The 20,559-nt window shown below is 45.8% G+C and overlaps 1 protein-coding gene across 3 annotated transcripts in view; it reads right to left on the minus strand.

Annotated features, from left to right (window-relative positions):
• Nucleotides 1–20,559, minus strand: part of RETREG1 (reticulophagy regulator 1) — a 129,976-nt gene that overhangs the window by 37,417 nt on the left and 72,000 nt on the right. Inside the window, exon 1 of one of the 3 annotated variants that reach the window (XM_084781640.1) lies at nucleotides 13,827–13,833. The exons of the other annotated variants lie outside the window; for them this stretch is intronic. The gene's annotated coding sequence lies outside the window, so the exon portion shown is untranslated. Of the gene's footprint in view, nucleotides 1–13,826; nucleotides 13,834–20,559 lie in introns of those variants that run through there. 3 annotated transcript variants of the gene reach the window in all.

Below are 20,559 nucleotides of genomic sequence, written 5' to 3' on the forward strand. Positions count from 1 at the left end.
AGCTCTCATCTATTTCTTTATTTTTATTTTTGATTTATTTTTTTGTATTTTTTATTTTATTTAAGTAATTTATTCAGATTACATCTCAATTGTTATGTCCTCACTTCTATCTTCCCCCTCCGTCCTCCCTCCCTCTTTCACCCTATTCCCCTCCCCTAGGTCTGGGACAGAAGGGGACCTCCTCCCCCACCATATGGTCACAGTCTACCAGGTCTCATCCTGGTAGCCTGCTTACCCTTCCTCTGAGTGCCACCAGGCCTCCCCACCAAGGGGAGGTGGTCAAATAGGGGGCACGAGTGTTCCTAGAAAGCTACAAGAAGACTGGCAAGGCTGGCGGATCTGAACCCAGGGGTGGGGTGGGGGGTGGGGGGGAGAGTCTACTCAAACTACTGTACCAAGGACAGTGCATGCAGTAAACCTAGACCCCTTATCCAGATCTAGCCAATGGACAGCACGGAGTCTGTTATCTATTAAATAGCTAAACGGACCTCTGCTTACCCCAGATCTGAAGATGTACACCTGAAACTTGTCTCTGGCTTCTGACAAGAATCCGCTGGTCAGTGCTAACGGAGTACTAGCTACCACCATGACATAGTGAGTAAGGCTGCACTGAAGTGCTCACACCTTCATGCCTTTCCAAACTACTTGTCTAGCTGGATCCCACCCCCCCCTTGAGGTATTTTTGTGGCATTTTGTAAAACTCACAAAGATAAGGAGGGAAAATAAGGACAGCACACGCCACACATCCCAGAGTGCAGGCACATGGCTGATGACTGTTCCTACTAAGGCTCTGTGTGCCACTTCTTTACTTAACTGTCACCTTCTGTCCTGGGAACTAGGAACTATGGGTTCCTTCCTTGCTGTTGACCTGAAAGTCTAGTAAACAACCAGAAGTTGAAACAACCCAAGGAAGCTCTCACCAAGATTTTCAGATGTTATCATAGCCTCAAAAAGTCAGATGACCTGCTGGTGACAGTCGGTAGCCCTCCTCTGGCCAGAGATCCAGCAGAGCCTCACACCAGGCAGAAGCTCGTGTCCCAGACATTTCAGGGGTTTAGATTTTCCTCTGTTTACATTAGCCTCAAATGTGTGTGCATTTACTTTTACTAATATACTTTACTTTCCCTTTGCCATTCCATATGGCCTAAAAAATAAAAAACAAAAAGCATTTGAAAGCTGTCTACTTTCCATGGTACCTTTTGCCTCTTCACACAATCTCCAGTGTTTTATGTTGTGGCTACATCCTCAACAGCAGCTTTGAGGGACGCTCTGGACAGCCCCACCCCCACCCCCACTTCTCCTGGAGGTTAAAGCGGTGTGAGCAACGAGGGACCAAGAGCCAGCGCTCTTGTGGAAACGGGTGTTCTCATATTCCCTCTGCCTCCACCAGGTAGCAGAAAGCCGGGTTGGTGGCGTGCATTGCCTTCCAGGACACAACTAGATTGCTCAGTCCGTTTGAGCAAAGTGAGGCTTTGTGTTTAAGTTAGGACCGAGAGGGTGTCAGCAAAGCCACTGGGCAGCTCTGGGGGCTTTCGCTAGAGGACATCTAATACCATCTCACTGTATTCCTTCTACCTCCTGCTAGAGAGAATCTAGACTTGGCAGCTGAATCTCCAGAAGCCACTGTGGGCAAGACATGACTTGTGAAACAGAGGGAAAGGCTGGCACAGTCCTCATGCTAAATCAGCTGCCTGTGGTGGGGGACACCGACAGCAGTCAACAGCCATGAGTAACATTTTACTTTTGGGAAAATGCAAGTGAGACAGAAGTAAGATGTGTTTAACGCCAGTGTTTTTTTGGAACACGGTTAGAGCAGTCTCCTCTTACCCACGGTTTTGCTTTCCATGCTTTCAGTTACCCACAACCAACCTTAGTCTAAATGTTCCGGTGGGAAGTCCTGGGAATGAACAAGTCATCAATTTTAACCTCAAGGCATCCTGTGCTGTCCTACTTTTTCTGCCCTGGCTCTCTGTTCACCACACATGGGGACCATCCTTTTTCAGTACCAACAGTGTATATGTTACCTGCCCATCAGTCATTTGATAAGCATCTCCGGTTATCCGACAGACTATCGAGGTAACTGTACTGACTGTATCCAAGAGACCATTATTAAACCTATAATAATAGCCCCGTAGTATAAGATCCATGATGCTGGCCATCCAGAGAGACAAAAAACAAAACAAAACAAAACAAAATACAACATATGGCATTTCCTTTCATGATAAGAAGAGAGTCCTTGGTTTGACAAACTTTTGAAAACTGTGCTAAAGATACTATGATCTACAGGACACTACAAATCGGTACTGTGCCTACTTCATAAATTAAGCTTTTTAAAAAATATATTTTATTAATTTATTCATATTACATCTCAATTGTTATCCCATCCCTTGTATCCTCCCATTCTTCCCTCCCTCCCATTTCCCCCTTACTCCCCTCCCCTATGACTGTGACTGAGGGGGACCTCCTCCCCCTGTATATGCTCATAGGGTATCAAGTCTCTTCTTGGTAGCCTGCTATCCTTCCTCTGAGTGCCACCAGGCCTCCCCATCCAGGGCATAAATTAAGCTTTATCATAGGAGTGCCTGGATGTTTTTGAAAAGCAATGCATACAGGGCTAAGTCTTACACATGGAATCCGGTATCCACTGTGGTCTTGGGATTTATCTGCTGTGGGTAAGGAGATACTGTACTCAACTTAAACTTAACTCTGACAAAACTATTTCCCTAGAAGTATGAGTAATGGCAAAAACAAACAAACAAACAAACAAACACACCATTTAAACTTAGGGTAAAGAGCAAAGTAAAGATCCATCCGGTCACACTATGAGATCAAGCCCAGTGTGGAGGGAAGAATCCATGCATCCCACTTCCAGGTCCTTATACAAGTCTGTCAGGCTGTACAAAAATGTTTTCTAAAATCAACATGATAGGGCAAGATGGCCTAATTTTACTAATTTGGGTGTTTCTTCCTTCTTCAATAAAACCACTAATGCTACCACAAGGGCCCCACTCTAATTAGTCAACTTTTAAGTACCTCCCAGGGTCCACACCTCCGAATATCATCAGCATGTGAATTTGCATATTGAGTTTTCTTGAACATGAACCTCTTTCCTTGGGAGCACAGTCAAAACACAGCACCTACGCGCTGAGCAGTCTCCTGTCCATCAACCCTGACCCACGTGACCAGCCATTCTTGGCTCTACATTCCCACACTCTCTTGCTGCCAAGTGAGATCCAGCTTCTCTTCTCTGCTGCAAAAACCCTTACACACTAGTCTCCTGATCGCCTGCCTTCCCATGCTCTGCCGTGTCAGGATAAGGCTGTCGCCGAGGACAATGGAGTAGGTCTGGCCCAGTAGCTAAGGGCATAGTCTTTAGATCTAAATGTGGTCCTAATAGTCACCACGTTCCCTTGGGGTGAATTTGGCAGGTTCTCCACAGAACCCTGCATGTGGGCTTCCTGGAAGACAAAGTACTGCCACTTTGTAAGCGCTTTGTGTGGAGAAAACGGCAAATGCTGTGTCGCTGTTGTTTTTATTAGCGTTCATATTGTGTGTTTAGGACGGATGGGTTGGTAGGTCACGTGAGACTACCGTTTAGTCAGTTGTTCTAGAAGGGCCTGTAGACTCTAGAATACAGAGGAACATTAATCAAAATCCCAGATACTATCACGACACTCAGATGTGGGGACTATACGCAGCTCCAGTGGGAACGGGCCTTCCTTACACACTGTGAGGCTGGTTATTCTCAAAGCCACAGTGTCTCAAGTGAGGATGGTAGACAGCTGCTGAAGCTTCCAGGCATGTGAGAAGCTGTAGGTGGCTCTCAATTTGCGTACTCTCACTGTGATGGCCCAAGTCTACACGGCAGCAAAACCAAACAAGAGGGGCTCAAGTAAGTAACTTCGGAATAGTGTCATTCAGTCAGTGCCAGCTCAGGCAGCTGGGAGCAGGTATGCCACAAAGTGAGGGACAGAGATCTTTCTCCAGTTGATGCGGGGGTGGGGCATTCTGAGATGTTTGTGGCTGAGTTAGGGGAGGGCCATTCTCTTTGGGGGGGGGGGGATCTGTACCCTCCTCAAAGTCTCCTCGGTCATCTGCAGCCAATGAGCCCTGAGCACACCAGTGCACCGCATTTGGTTAGAGGCTTGGCCTGGCTCCACAGCTGCAGCTCAGGTACCCGTGTCTCCAGGGATTTTTTTTTTCCCTATGGGTAGCAATCTGAGCTGGTATAGCTAAAAAATTCTCTATAATCCACAAATCCTCAATACCAAGACTGCCAGCTTAGGACTTTCCCTGGGACTCAGAGACATCTGGAAGTCTGGCGTGGCTGGGAACCTTTCTCAGTCTACCAGCCAGATCCCTCCTGGATCCTTTCTGGATCTTCCTCATTGGTCAGTGCCAGAGTTCTCTCCAGCGTCCCTGGAGGGCTTTACTATTTCAATAGTTTCATTCCCATCTACCTCTCAACCCTTGTATCTCAGATTTGCTCTCCCTGTCACCTTGCAGAAGAGAGCAGACCCCTCCTTAGGTGAGCATAGTCTGCTCACCTAACTTGTGATGTGGGCCTCTATTAGGAGGGTTGTGGAACAAAGAAAGGCTACCCAGTGACTTCACAGTCCCAGTGTTTGCCTGCTTCCCTTTCCTCACTTGCCCCTCCCATTTACCTCTAACCTGCACCCTTCAAATTTTGTTACACACACACACACACACACACACACACACACACACACACACACAGGGTGGGGAGAGAGAGACTCCTAAATACATAAATATAACCTATTCAATCTACATGTTATACACATACATATATGTATATATACATATTTACATATACATACACACAGAGAGATACACATGCACACTCTACTAAATATATAAATGCAGTCTCTTCAGTCCATATAATGTTACACATACACACACTTACACACATTTGCCTTGAGGGTTGACCAGTTGGTATTGGATAACTAATTGGTGCTCTCCCCTGGGGAAGACTTACTTCCCCAGTGCTAAGCATTCCTTGGTTGTCTGTAGTTCCTTGTCGAGGGCTGAAGTCTGTGGTATTCCCTAACCCGCAGGTGCAGGGACTGTGTTGCAGACATATCAGTCGGCACTGGGAACCACACTGACTCTTGTATTAGCATTCAGTGCCACAAAATGCACGCAACGGCAGCATTCGAGACCCTTGATGTAGCTACTCTAAATTGAGATGTGTTGTTAATATACACACACTGCTTTGCTTTTAAAACTAAATGGAAAATAGGCTGTTAAACATGTCATTAATAACTGTTATACAGGGGCAGGTGAAATGGCTCAGCAGTTAAAAGCACTGACTGCTCTTCCCGAGGAACTGGGTTCAAAATCTAGCACCCACATGTTAAAACAGCTCACAACTGCCTGTAACTCCAAGATCTGACATCCTCACACAGACAGACATACAGGCAAAACAGCAATGCACATAAATGAAATTAATTAATTAATTAATAATTACTATATGGATGGCATACTAAAAGCATTCCATTGGCTATACTATCTAATTATAGTTATGGAAAGTAGTTTCACCTGTTTCTTTTTTTACCTTTTAAAAATATGTCTACTGTAGGTGATGTTATTGGATTCCATTAGGACAGTTTAAGAGCTTTAATTAGCTACCAAAATTGGTCCAAATTAAACATAAGGCAAAATTTACAGTGAGAGGTAGGAGAGATGCCTCAATAGTTAAGAATACATGCTGCTCTTGCAGAGGACCTGGGTTCAACTGCCATCACCCATATGGCAGCTGCAGCTCAAAGCTATCTGTAAATTCAGTTCTAGGGACCCAAAACCCTCTTCTGGTTTCTTCAGACACGGCACATGGACAGTGCACAGACATACATGCAGGCAAACAACCCATAAAATAAAATTAAAACAAAAAAAAGTTTCAAGTCACAGTGTTAACACAACCTTAGCAACTGTTTCAACAACATTCTAGAATTGCTTTTAGTCAAAAGGGACAAAGTACAGATCACAAAAGGTAACCAACAGGGTGAGACTGAGAACAGGCCATAGGACATTTCCACCCTCGGAATCTTGACTCAGAGGGTAAGTGTGGCTCTCTCTTCCTGGCCATATTCCACTGATGTCAATACTGAAGTCATCTGCTGCATAAATTCAGAGGACATAGTATACTTTTTGCAATAGTAGGATGACGGATGGCGTCAGTCTTAAGGCCAATATACTTCTGGAGCTAAGTGAAAGAGAACATTTTTCTCTTTAGATTAAAACAAACAAAACAAAACAAAAACAAAAACAAAAAGCCAAGCAAACTAAGTCAAAGGATCCAATATGCATGTATGTACATGTCACAAACAATGCCACACAGAGCCTTCAGCCTGCTAGGCAATCAAGTGTGACCAGCAGAGGCCTCTCTCCTGCTCAGTGGTTGGCAGAGTCATACTGAGGCCCACCCTACATTAGTGGTTTTGACAACAACAACAAAGTTCTTTTTCTCTCAAGTGCAATGCTATGCCAAACCTTAACACATTGGAGATACAGCCAAGGCAGAAATAAGACATGCTGATGCAATCCCAGTGGGGACAGGGTGTGCTGCATGGCCTCAGTCTAAGGGCATCTTGACACCGGTCCTTGTGTACCCCCACACTGGATGCAGGTGTGAGAATAGTGGGACCACCTGGCTAGACAGCAGAAAAAGAGAAAAGAGAACACTCTGTCTTTTCTTACAATCCCACCACACTCAACCCACTGTAACTTTATCTTTTCTGGAAGTGTCACACAGGAGGGTTTTCCTCAAAGATCTTTTCAGCCAAAACTAGCAACTCTATAAAAATCAACCCATTAACTTTCCCCACCTCTACTCCGTCCCCTTCCTCCTATCTGTTTTCTAGAAATATCTCTACTTTGGAGGTGTCCAAATCTCATTTAGTAGAAGCTGAGCCTCCAGTCTGGTGATGATGGGAGCTGGGGCCGGCGAATGGCCACTGGATCCTGAGGACGGAAGTTCCACCAATGAGTCTGCCTCCTTTCAGGCAGGAACAGGGTCACTGTCACAAGAGTGGGCTTCAGGCCCTGCCCACACCCTTGAACTTCTTCACTTCCAGAAACACGAGCTAAGTACTTTCCAACTTACCAAATCCATGGTGTTCTCTTATGGCCACAGATTATAAACTAGGACGGTCAGTGCGGTCTCATTTGCAACCAGCCTGAGACAGACATTCCCCAGCTACACCCCTTATAACCATCAGCTGGCCCCTTCCACCACGGCCTTTGCCCCTACCTCAGATGCAAGTTGTGTGATAATCTATCTTGTCCCAAATAGTCATAACTTGTATTTTGTCAACTTCTGACAGCCTCAGTGGGAACCCGAAATAGAATTACTTCTTTGCCACAAAACAGTTTCAATTTGCCCCGGCCAAATTGAGCCACATACTTTTTTTTTCTGTCCTGTCTAAACCACATCTGCGGTCTAATCCTAAGACTTGTCAAAGCGAAGCTATGTAGGAAGCAGAGAACGGAGCAGTTGCCCGAGGGTGACCAGCCTAAGTATGCTTAAAGGACACAAGTACACGGGCCTGCAGGGGATGCAGAGGGAGCAGGGGAGAGGTGGGAGGAAGCCAGAAACAGGGGAGGCTGCCAGGTATGATGGTGGATAAAGAAGAGCAGCAGGAAGTACCAAGGAATCCTGAGTGAGGAGTGGGGGGTGGTGGGGGTGGGGTGGGGTGTAGCCCCAGAATGGTGTGAGGGAGAGGCAGCTTTCTGACAAGAGCGTAGGGAAGGAGCAGGAGGACAACAGGTACCCCAGCCTTGTAAATCACATCACCCCACCACATGGATTCCTCTGCTGTGTCCGGCCACTATTGAGACCCATTTCCTAACCATGAACTTAGTCTCTGCAATTGGGCTGTCTTTCGAGGGGGCGGGATGTTGATCCCCTGGGTCTAATGGTGCCCCGTCTCCGTTCCCGCCTCGGTTCCTCATCACCAAAGTCCTTTACTCAATGTGCTTCTGCTACTCAAGCAATTTCTTTCTCTTGCCCATCCTTCCTCTAGCCACGCACTCTTCCGTACCATCTACCCTGCCCCTTGTGAGAGCTCCCATGAAATTTCCACAAGAATTTAGACACTTGTGTAGTCTAACTCTTCAGGGGTCAAATCACCCAGGAGAGTCGGTCAGTCCACGCAGGGCCTCAGCCTTGCTAATTGCTCCCTCCCTCACAGCTCTGCAATAAGGCAGCGTGTGTATTTGAGTGGTGTAGTTCCTTCTTGACACAGAAACCCTAGTTCTAAGAAATTTAGAGCAAACAGCCATAACCGTGTGAGAACGCGGGCCAAGCCTCCGTGCCCTTCGCAAGCATAAGGCAATGGAAATTTTCCAAGGCCACAAGGGGTGGAGCCAGAGGTCTTTGAGGACAGGGAGGACAGCATGCATGACTCTATGGGGGCGGTGCTCAACTAAAAAGAAACTATCTCCAGCGTTTAAAGACACAGTATAACAAAAAGGCAATTATACATATGTGCCTGTTTAATAGCAGGTTATGAAATGACTTCTTCTTTATTACATTCACTTGTGTAGTGCTGAACATTCACCGCGCCTGAGCAACACCTGATGAGTTTCTTGGCTATGCGTTTACACAGCTCTTTTGCAGACGAGTCGCGCTGAGCTGGAGGTGATCAGGCACACAACTGTGGGCACTCATTATTTTTCTGTCATTTTCAAGCTCTGGGTTGGGTGACAGGAAACTTTCTCCAAGTCCCTCCTTGACCTGGGCCATGTGGCAAAACAGTGGCCTGCGCCAGGTGAGCCCTATCATGACCAGCTTTGGCCAGGGATGAGAGATGTCCTCAGACTCTGAAGAAACTTTTTTTCAGGTGCTAGGGTTTGGGGAACCAAGCTACTGGCCAACACCATCCAGCCTTCTTGGAGAGGAAACTAGCTGCTTCAGACGGCTTTGCTTCAGGCAGGCTGGGAGTCACTCACCCTGATCTTGGTAAGTAGGAAAAGAAGAGGTTTGTTTAGGAGACCCACTCCCTGCATTTCCTCAAGGTAAGACTCCACCAATAACCTGAAAGACTATCATGTACTTGCAGCATTTAGTGCCTGCTGATGAGCCAAGAACCTCAATAGGAAGGCTCACCTCAAGTTCCCACTAACAGAACAACCTGAAAGGATCCCATATATGCTTTTGTTTCTATCAGGCTAGGAACAAAATCTGCTTTGTTTCAGGCCTTTTTGGGCTGGGATAACAGAATACTTGGCACTGGGTGTCCGAGTCAAGTTTCTATTGATGTGAAGAAAAGCAATTTGGGGAGGAAAGGGCTTTTAGTCCATCACTGAAGGAAGTCCAGACAGGAACTCAAAATAGGGCAGGAACCTGGAGGCAGGAGCTGATGCAGAGACCGTGAAGTGGTGCTGCTTACTGGCTTGCTCCTTCATGGCTTTGCTCAGCCTGCTTTCTTATAGAACCCAGGACCGCCAGCCTAGGGATGGCACCACCTACAATGGGCTGGGCCCTCCCCATCAATCACTAATTAAGACAACGCTCTACAGGCTTGACCTTATAGAGACATTTTCTCAGTTGGGGTTCTTAGATGACTTTAGCTTGTGTTAAGTTGACATAAAACTAACAAGCAACTGGGCAATTCATAAAGGATGAAGTTTTATTTCTTATATTTCAGAAGGCTGAGATATTCAAGGCCAAGGCACCCACATCTGCCACAGCTTGCCTAACCGTATCATCCACAATTGTGGATGGCAGAAAAGCAAGAGGATGCATCCAAGAGAAGGGGGTGGAACTGACCTTTTCATCAGGATGCCTCTGCCTCAGCAACTAACCAAAACTCATGATATCAGCATTAATCCACCCATGAGGCAGAGCCCCCATGCTCTAGTCAGCCCTACAGATCTCTTCCAACAATGACTTTGGGAGTTAAGTTTTCAACACAGGAACTCAGGACACATGCAAATCACAAATCATGAACCATAAAACAAGAGTTAAACAACCCAAAAATTTTCAGTCTTGATAAACTGAGTCCAGTAGACCCTACTTGTGCTGCTTCGTGACCATATGCTAGTACCTTGGAAGGCTCCAGGATGCAGCATCCACTCCTAGGAGCACACGCAAACCTGTTTAGAATGTGCTATGTTGAATCACTTCAATTTTCACAGAGCGGCCATAAAGGTAGAACCTGCTATAGACCCTGCCAGGTGCCCCCACCAGTTTCCTACACATTCCAAAACTAAACACCAACATTGGCCATCACCATGAGCTAAACTCCAGATTCCTTTAGCATCTCCGCAGTTTTCTCACTGACATTTTCCCCTTCCAAGATTGCCATTCAGGGCAGCACACTGCATTCAAGCATTAAATCCACGTCGTCACTTGGGGTTGATGATAATTGCTGGGGTCTCTCATGGGTTTTTATGGACTTAATATTTCTGGAGTATTCTGTAGATAGCTTTCTGTCTGGACTTGTCTGCGATTTTCCTCAGCATTAGACTTAGAGTCAGCAAGAAAAGGGAGCCACGTGATATTCACATGACTTACCACTGATAATGCCTACTGGATCACTCGGCTAACGTAGTGTTCTCAGACACACTGTGAAGTTGTAAAGTTGCTTCCTTCCCATACTTAATCAAATCTACACTCAGAGAAAGAATAATGGGGCACAAGGGACCACAGTCTTTACTCCTGTGCAAGGGGTTACAGGCACATCCTGGGGTTCTTTCCTCCATTTCTTTAATGACTCACTTATGAACCTGTGCCCTGGTTTTCACTCTTTGTTACTTAACACTTTAGTCCGACTGCTCCAGGCACAAAGTTGTTTTTGCCTCCTCTATCAGAGCATTCATCCCCTATCTTCTCACGCAAGCTAGAAGCTGCCACTGCAGGTTTCACTCCTGCCCACTTAGCATTGATCCTCATGACAGGCGAGACATGAAGTTCCCTCCAAAGTAACCCCATCTCCTTCCTGTGGAGTGTCAACATCACCCAAGAGACGGCACCACCATCTAGAAGTTAGAAAAGAATGACACGAGTGGACCAGAAGTGTCTGCTTTCCACACATACCTCCATCTATGAATACATGTGATACAGGATGACAGGCATGTGCATTTTGGGGGTGCACAGGCATGAGCTGTGCCCCCAGAACCACACGCACCATGTGAAAAACTCTCTCTTTCCAATGTGCTCTTATGACGCCAAGAATAATACTGTCATTTACCCCCCAACTTTGACAAAACTTAATACACCAAGCCCAGATTTTCTTGCCATGTGGGTCATCAGTCCACACCTTCCATGTTCCTCTCCTCTGGAGCCTATTAGATGAAGCCAATGGTTTAAAAATAAAACAAAACCTGGCTTCGTTACATGTACCTACTTTTAGCACTGAACCATGGCAACCTCACACACATTTCCTCATGAGTTTTCACAGTGGATTCCCACCCGTAGACTCTGCCTTCAACCTCACCCACAATCAACATAAATATTTTTATTCAACTTGATTTTACATTATTTTGTTTCATGAGACAAAATTGCAAACCATACTAAAAATGTCAAAGTGCAGTGATCTTTCAGACGGCTCCTACCCCAGCGTCTCTGGCCAGGAAAGCAGTTAAAATGTAAGTATCACCTCAGTCCTAATTATAAGTTGAAAGCAAAAGGACACCCTGTGTCAGAAGCTTTACGAGAGGCCGGAAAACATCATGAGTCCCCATCATGTGCAAGCAAGGACATGATGTTTACACTGCCTAGAACAGCGATGGCTGTCCTTTCTCCCCCATGGCAGAGCACCTGGCCTCCTGTGAGGAAACAGACAGGAAGTTCCTGTCAACAGTGACAAGCAGACTTTCCTGAGGTCTTTGCGATGACTCGGAGGGACCAGCCCCATAGCTACAGAGGAAGGCTACTTAAGACTGAGGCTGGAACAGATGAAGTCCCTCAGGGACTCCCAGAAGAGCAGAGCAACAGTCAGGGTGAGGCTTGGGCATAGAGACCGAGTGCATCCTGGGTTCAAAGGACCATTTCTCAGGGAAATGGACCAACAGGATGGACACATAGAGAGACTGACTTATAAAAACAAAAACAAAACTGTTCATGTAATCAAGAGGGTTAGCAAGACTGAAATCTATAGGACAAGGCAGCAGCCTGAACAGCCCAGCAGAAGAAACACCAAGATGGAGTCCACACATAGTCTGAAGGCCAAACTCCTTCTCTAGGGGCCCTCAATCTATTCTCAAAGCTTTCGAGTGGCTGGACAAAGTCTGTTGCAATTATGAAGTGTAATTCAATTTATTCATATTATACTGCTAAGCTTATAGCATCTAAAAATGCCTTCACAACACCATCGTAATGGGTGTTGGATCAAATGGCTACATATATATCAACTATGAGACACTGCAAAATAGACAAGAAAACCTCAAGCTCTGTTCCCTCATTAGCACTCATTTGCTGGAAACATATTCTGCACAGATCCCTTGTGACATTACAATCAGACACCAGCCATGGAAGGGCCAGCGGGCTCAGGTACCAAGGATCTAAAGCAGGAAGGAGGCTTACGGATACTATGGCCAAATAAGTGCTCCACCACGCATTGCGCAAGAAAGGGGCTATCAGCAAGTAGCTCCTTCTGTGATATGTTGCCAGATCTCCCAGAGACATGAAAGACTGACTCCACAGGTTGTAGGGAAGGATACAGGACCAGACTGGCTTAAAAAAAAAAAGTTCTCCCAATGACAACACATTAGTGGCTGATAAGACCAGGGATACGAATGGCAGGTTTCCTCTTCCCAGTCTGCCAGTCTGCAGATTTGGGATGGCACTGTATGGAGTCAGGAGGCTTTCATCTAGACTTCTCTCTCCTTCCCACCCCTCCCTGATGCTGATTCCCAGAGTTCTCCTTGCCACAGCTATGCCTCTCAGCTCATCGTCACCCTCTGAGAGAGGACAAAGCATCCAGGTCACTTTCCCAGGGTTCAATGAGGACGTGTCATAGACGGGAGGGCTAAGGTTCTAGCCCAGACAAACAGGCTCTGGGTGGAACAAAAACAAACACCCCAAGGCCCAGTGGGTCACGTGGGCAGGGGTTTATAGGGCTGTGCAGACTTGGAACTCCAGAGTTCACCTTTTACATCTGAAGACAAGACAGAATGGATTGTTTTGCTTTGTTCTGTCTGAAGACAGCCCTCAAAACTAGGATATACATCATGAATGGTAACCCTCAACTGTAACCCCAGAATTTTGGAGGCAGAGGCAGGAGGAATGCCATAAGTCTGAGGCCAGCCTGGACTACAGAGTAAGACCCTTTCTCAAGACCAAAAACCAAAAGCACAATGTAGCCACGAGTTTGTGATGCTGCTCATTCTGCCGTAAGCCAGGGCTGTACCACTCAGTTCACTTTGAATAGACTGGTACTGAGGAAGGAAGGACAGTAGACAGCACCCCAACTGATGATGCTAGTTTGGGGAGCTTGGAGATAACATGGAAGTTACCACAGAAAATAGGTTAAGAACAGTAAAAACAGCAATCATGATAAACAAAACAAAACAATAATCACATATTTCATAAGGCTCAGCTGTGAGATGTGCACTCAACATCAAAAAGGCCAAGTGTCAAACAAGACTTCACACTTGTTTCTTTTTTTTCTTTTGCCTGCACATATTTTTGTTTGCTTATTTATTTTTTATTCACTTTCCATACCAATCACAGCCCCCTCCCTTCTCTTCCCCCAGTCGCACCCTCTTCCTCCTTATTCCTCACCCCTTTCCTCAGAAAAGGGGAGCCCCCCTATACCAATCCACCCTGGCACTTCAAGTCCCATCAAGACTTAGTTCATCCTCTTTCACTGAGGCCCAGCAAGGCAGCCCAGCTATGTGAACATGATCCAAACGCTGGCAACAGAGTCTATGTCAGAGACAGCACCAGCTCTACTTAACAGGTAACTCACATGAAGGCCAAGCTGCCCATTGTCTGTATATGTGTGGGGGTCTAGGTCAGTCTCTGTAAGTCCCCGTGGGTCTAGGTTAGTTGACTCTGTTGGTCTTCTTGAGAGTTCTTGTTCCTCTGTGTCCCTCTATCCTTCCCCCCAACTCTTCCACAAGACTCTTTGCGCTCTGTCTAATGTTTGGCTGTCACATTTGTTTCTTTCATATAGCCCAAGGCCATAGGACAGAGAGGGATCGAGTGAGTCTAAACCTAACAAGAGCTTCAGCAACTCTAATTTTCAAAAGTGCTCTTCCACAACTTAAGGGTGAAGGTAACTGTTCTTAAAAACACGCCAGTCTCAAAAAGCAGCCACAGTCAGTAAAAGTGCAACTGGGGGGAACAGCAAAAGGAGCAACACATTAGGCACAGTAGGCCAACACATTAAGCAAAGAAATGTGGATGTACCATGTAGCTGAGACTTGATTTTACAGACTTACATTTAGTGGAAAATGTACCTCTTTTAAATGTATATGTTTGGGTGTCTATATATTTAAGCTGGCTAACAGCTTTCCCAAGAGCTTGGCAGTGGAAAGGGGCCATGGTCATCTTATGCAGGTGGTTATTCAAGGTCACTTTATGCCAGGCATGCATTGCACCTGGGAAGAACAGGAAGCCATCAGATTAACTCAAGCTGGTGTGGGGACCAGGTGTGTTGGGCTCAAGAGAAGGGCAGTGGCTGGAGAAGGGTAAGAGCTGGGCCCTAAATACCCAAGATAAGGGAGAGGCATCTGGGACACACTAAGAAGAAAGAGGCAAGAGGCTTTCCTGAAGGAGGAAGGTTTGTGTTAAAGGACATGTGAAATGAACACCCTCATATACACCAGGACACTATGCCGTTCTTGAAAACCCACTGAAGAGGAGCATCTGATGCTGTGGGATGCTTGACATACTCTGAGCAGAGACTGCAAACCTGTAGGAAGGACCAGACAGTAAACACCGTCAGGTCGCAGCCCTAATGGTCTCTGTCACAACCACTTGGTTCCAATTTCCACAAGAAACAGGCACAGCGTGTAAATAGCCCTGTGGGCCAGAGTTTGTAACTCTTGTGTCTTACACACACACACACACACACACACACACACACACACTTTCCACTCAACTTATGAAAGAAAATGTAGCCTATTTGAAAACTGAGTTATTGAATACCATCTGCAAGAAAGGACCTCCACACTGTTCATGATTTAGTAGTAGCGCTGACATGGTTGAATGAGAAATGTCTTCTATAGATAAATGTTTGAACATTTGGCCCCCAGTTGGCAGCACTCATTGGAAAGGTGGGTATAGCCTTGCTGGAGGAAGTATAAAACTAAGGCAGGATTTGAGAGTTTATAGCCTTGCCCCACTTCTAATCTATTTGCTTTGTGTTTGCTAGGATATGACCTCTCAACTTCCTTTTCTGTTTGTTTCTTTGGGATTTTGTTTTTGTTTGTTTGTTTGCTTGAAACAAGGTCTCACTATGTAGTTGGGCTAGAATTCACTTTGTAGGTCAGATTGGCCTTGAACTCAGATCCACCTACGTCTGTGGATCTGAGATTAAAGATGTGTGCCACCACACTCAAGCTAATTAAGCTCCTAGTGCCAGCTTGTTTAGCTAATTTCTTCATGTCATTAATTATACTGATACATTGATGCAAATTGGTACTATCACTAGTAATGGGTATTATGTGTTTGTTCCTTATGGTTTTTCAAATGAGTGCCTCAATATGTAGCCTAGGCTGGCCTCAAATTTGCTGGGATAAAGGGTTTGTGCTATCACACCTGGCTGTAATTTGATTTTTTTTTTTTACTCTGATACACATTAACAGTTTTCCCCACATACGTATTACTCTTTTCACACACACACACACCCCTATATGTGTAAATGTGGGCATCCAATTGCCATGAACCACATGTGGAGGTCAGAGGGCAACCACAGGGGTCAATCTTCACCTTCCACCTTGTTTGAGACAAGATCTCTTGTTCACAGCTGCATATGCCAGCCTTGCTGTACCACAAGCTTCTAAGGATTCCTTCTCTCTCTGTCCTCTATGTCACAAACAGAGGACTGAGGTTACAGGAACATATTACTGCATTCTGCTTTTTGTGAGTTCTGGGGATTCAAACTCAGATCCTTGTGTTTGCATAGCAAGCCTTTTGTCCATGAGTCTTCTCCCAGCCCTGCACAGTGTAGAACTCTCCTTAAGCTTAAGAAGTAAACAACTCAAAGGCTTCAGGAAGTCCCTGAAACCGATCAGATTCATTATGTTCCTCCCTTCCCATGCTTATATCAATGGTAAGGACTTCTAAAAGATACTCTCAGGGAAGCTGATTTGCCTAGAAGCTTGTCAGACTTAGTCAAACTCCCTGGAAGAGGCCTGACCAATTGAGCTACCTTGAACGGACACCCTCCAACCTGCTGAGCTGCCTGGATGTTGTGCAGTGCACTCCAGGTTTCCAGCTTTCATGAACTGTCACCCATTCTGAGTGACACAGATGTCTTTGAGCTCTTTCTATGTAAATAACTCCAATAAAACTCATCACTTCCACAGGCAGACATTGGCGATCTGTGATCAGTTACCTATCTGGAGTAAATAGATAGTTGTTCTTATCGCCACAGGAATAGTGTCACACAACACAGTGTATTCCTGTTTGCATCAAATAAAAATCTTTAAGTGAAAAAGAGTCTGTCCTTAAAAATTCAAGAAATGGAAACAAACTCTGTGACTCTGTGTATGGTGTCCTTCCATTGACTGCTGTTTAGTATAAAAATACAAGGAAGGTCATAATATCACAATTTCCAATTCAGTAGTGACAAGAAACAACTTATAACTCTGTGTTGATGACCTGTGGTGGGGGTGGGGTTAGGGTGCCTATGTGAGAAACAGGGAAGGTTGTTTTTGACTGCATTGGCCGAGTCTCTGGAAAAAAAAAAAAGGTTGCATCTTGAATTAGCAGCTTGCCTTTGCTGTCCAGATAAATATTGTGTTGCTAGGACCTAGATTGCCCTGCCACGTGGGTCACCCTGTCGTATAATTAGCCTCTTATCATATCAGGTGCTGATCGAGGGAGTAGCATTAGCTGCTAACGTGGTAATTCAACAATAAGAAACTGTTTGCAAGGATCGCTACCTCACTGCTTGTTCTACTAGCCCACCAGAGACACTTTGGGTGGTTACCAGGCATTGCTCCGCGCGGCAAGCAGCTGCAGCTCGCTGCCCATCAGACACCCGGATGTCAAGCTTTTAGCTGCCAGCCTATCTCGGCTAATTCTTCCAACATCCTCAGGTGCTCAGCTGCCTGTGTCATCTATCTAATGGCCACTGAGTGGGGCAGAGACTAAACCGTAATTGTCACTTTGGTGCAAAGAAGCTCGAGTTCTTTCCAGTCTTCTCCAGCCTGCATGGTCAATTGGGTGATGTTTTTGCCTCTTTCAAAGAATAAGTCAACTACAAGTAAAGCCCTGAGGCATCCTGGCAGCAGCCAACAGTGCTGTGCCTCGACTCTACATCATTTACCAGTCCTGCTGTCCCCGGAGGCCATGCGACTTTAGTTCTGCTTCCCCTCCAGGGTCTCCTCACGCCCCTCCACCTTCCTGGGCACGGCTCCTCTTAGGTGCTCTGTGCTCATGTCCATCTTGAAGGCTGCTCCCACGGAGCCCACCTGGCTGTACCCCTCCTAAAGTGCACTTGCTTGTCTGTGCAGCTGTGGCTACCTGAACAGGACCCCACTGAAGGGCAGTGCCACTGAAATCACCTCACAGTGGTGAGAATAGTATGTAGACATCCAAGGGGGCATTTCTGCCAAGTGACTCCTACCATATAACTGCGTGGGTTCTTTGCGATCGTGGGTAAGTTGTTTGCCCCTCTGTGACTGTTTTTCCACTAGAATAATGAGAATTAAAAACAGTACTTCATACAGTTGTTTCAAAGAGTCTATTAAAAGAGAAATGTATTCAAGGAAGATTCTGTACATGACTAGCTTAAACAGAATTCTCAGACTGAATGAGCACAATCATATACAAGGCAACACTGCCTGGCATGCTGATTTTCTTACACAAGTGTCTGTTAAAAGAAATAGCCAAGAGGGCTGGAGAGATGGCTCAGAGGTTAAGAGCACCGTCAGCTCTTCCAAAGGTCCTGAGTTCAATTCCCAGTCAACCAAAACCATCTATAATGAGATCTGGTGCCCTCTTCCGGTGTGCAGGTGTACATGCTAGCAGAACACTGTCTATGTAGTAAATAAATAAATCTCTAAAAAAAGAAAAAGAAATAGCCAAGAAGACTAAAGAGATTTTTCCTGCTTTCCAGAGGACCAAAGTTCAGCTCCCAACTCCCAAACTGGTGGCTCATAGCTGCCTGTAACTGCAGTTCCAGAGGGCCCGTGACACAACATACACACACACACAAAATAACAAAATACATCTTTAAACATATATTCAATAAAAGATATTCAAGAGATACAGAGAGTCATACGCATTTCTTACCTCTACCTCCTACCATAATGATATTTCCTTTTCCCTTTCATAAAAATGTCAATAAGAAAGCAAGGCTGAAAGGAAGGAAAGGACCTGGAAGATGTATCAGTGGGTAAGGCTTGAGGATGGGAATTTGGATCCCCAGCATTCACATGAAACCCGAGTACTATACATGTATTTCCAGTGCTAGAGGGACAGACACAAGAGGATCCTGGAAGCTTGCTCGCCAGCCAGCCTAGCTGAAATAGTTCCAGGTTCCATGAGAGACCCTGCCTAAAAACAGTAAGAGCATGAAGACACACAACATTGACCTCTGACCTCTACATGTGCATATATATATATATTGCAAAATAAGTAATAAATAAACATTTTTAAAGGAGGAAAGACTGAGCCCTAGGTGCCATTTTTTCCTCATTTTAATTGCTCATTTATTGGCCATCAGCAGCCAGTGTGCTCTTACTAGGCTCCAGGCCCTCTGCTGGCTGTTTTACAAAACCCTTGGACTATCCTGAGGAAGGTGTTCTTAGCCCATTCCAGAGCTAAGGAGAATGAAGTCATGAGAGGCCTAGCATCCCGCCCAAGGTCACAGAACTTGTAAACAGCAGAGCCAGGTCTATGTTTTCCTTCCCTGGAATTACTCACTGCTTATAGCAACAGCTGTGCACTCATCATACATAGCTATTAATGACATCGGCTGGTTAAATGAATAACCCATTTAACAACCGTTTTTTCACTGCCAATTGCAGGGTGGGCACCAGGAGGGCAAAGATTAGAAATGGCCTCTGCTGTCACCATGTCGAAAGTCTGGTGGAAAACAGAGACAGCTCAACAAATAATTAAGGAGCAGCATGATAAAGGTTATTACAGCTGAGAAAGTACAGCGTGACGTGAGTGAAGGCTCACACCAAGCCCAGGAGTGAACCTTGGGGGACTGGGGCTGCACAAAGGCCTTCCAAGGGAGGCATGCCCCGGGAACGGTAAATGAGCATTGGGCCTAAAGAGCAGAGATTCCACACAGAAGTCAGATGCCTGGTAACACAACTGATATGAGCAGAGACTCGGCAGAACTGAGAGAGAGAAAATGGAGGACCCATTCACCAAACAGGACACCACTAGCTTGCCTCTCCTTCACAGCCTAGAGAGTTTAGGAAGGCTTCCACAGGCCTTAGCCCTGAACTGCAAGGCTCCTTTCCCCAGTGGTAGTTAGGAGGGGCAGACCCTCTGTCCTGTACCTACCGTAGTAAAGCACTCAGACTGCTGGCCCAGAGGAAATGGACTAAGGGTCTCCACGGTCTCTAAAATAGAACACATAGTAAGGCAGTCTCCAATGGAGAGACCCAGTGACACTGAATTTTGGCAGTTTTCATCCACCATCTGGCGGCCCACTATGTCTGCTGCAGTGGCCTAGAGTACTGAGATTTCTTAATTTGCCAGTGTTTAAAGATGTTTCTGTTTTGCCTTTCTCCCTGTCCTTCCATCTCCCCGTTCCCTTCTCCATCTTCCTCCTTCTTCCTCCATCTCTCTCTTTAGCCCAATGCTGGGTCTCCATGAAGACAATGCAGAGGAAGACCGAAGCAATCACACTGATACCGTTTCCGCCCCCCGCCCCCAGATTCTCCACAGTATGCTCCTGCTATCTGAGTATCTCTGAAGAGCTTCTCCCGATTATCTGTCCATGCAGATACCTCTATGAGTTCCCCCAAGTGAAGTCTGAGTGTCCAAAGTGTGAATCAGTCTTGGGAAAGCCAGCTGGGGGCCCTTCTAGGTTGATCAGAATCCTTTGCTTTGTTAACTATTAGAACTGATATAACACAGCTTATGTAAAAGACCCCTGGGAAATTTAAACAAACCTAATGAAGTGTAGAACCCAACCCAGGCACAAGGAGAACCACAATGCACTGATCTTAATTCACTGTATGTGGCACTATACAAATAAATGAAGAAAGCCCTTCTAGAAAGATGCTGGTCCTCAAGTCTAGAATAAAGAAATTAGCAAGGAACTCAGATACACCGTTATATAGTGAAAAGGTAAGGACCAAATGTCCTAGGTCCTCTAAGATTCCTTTAAATGCTTAACCTGCACCTCTCATCCCTTTCCTCTTCATCTCCTAAGAAAAATGCCCAAGTTTCAACAC

The sequence above is a fragment of the Acomys minous genome (genome assembly GCF_964271855.1).
Source record: "Acomys minous genome assembly, chromosome: 5".
NCBI classification, from domain to species: Eukaryota; Metazoa; Chordata; class Mammalia; order Rodentia; family Muridae; genus Acomys; species Acomys minous.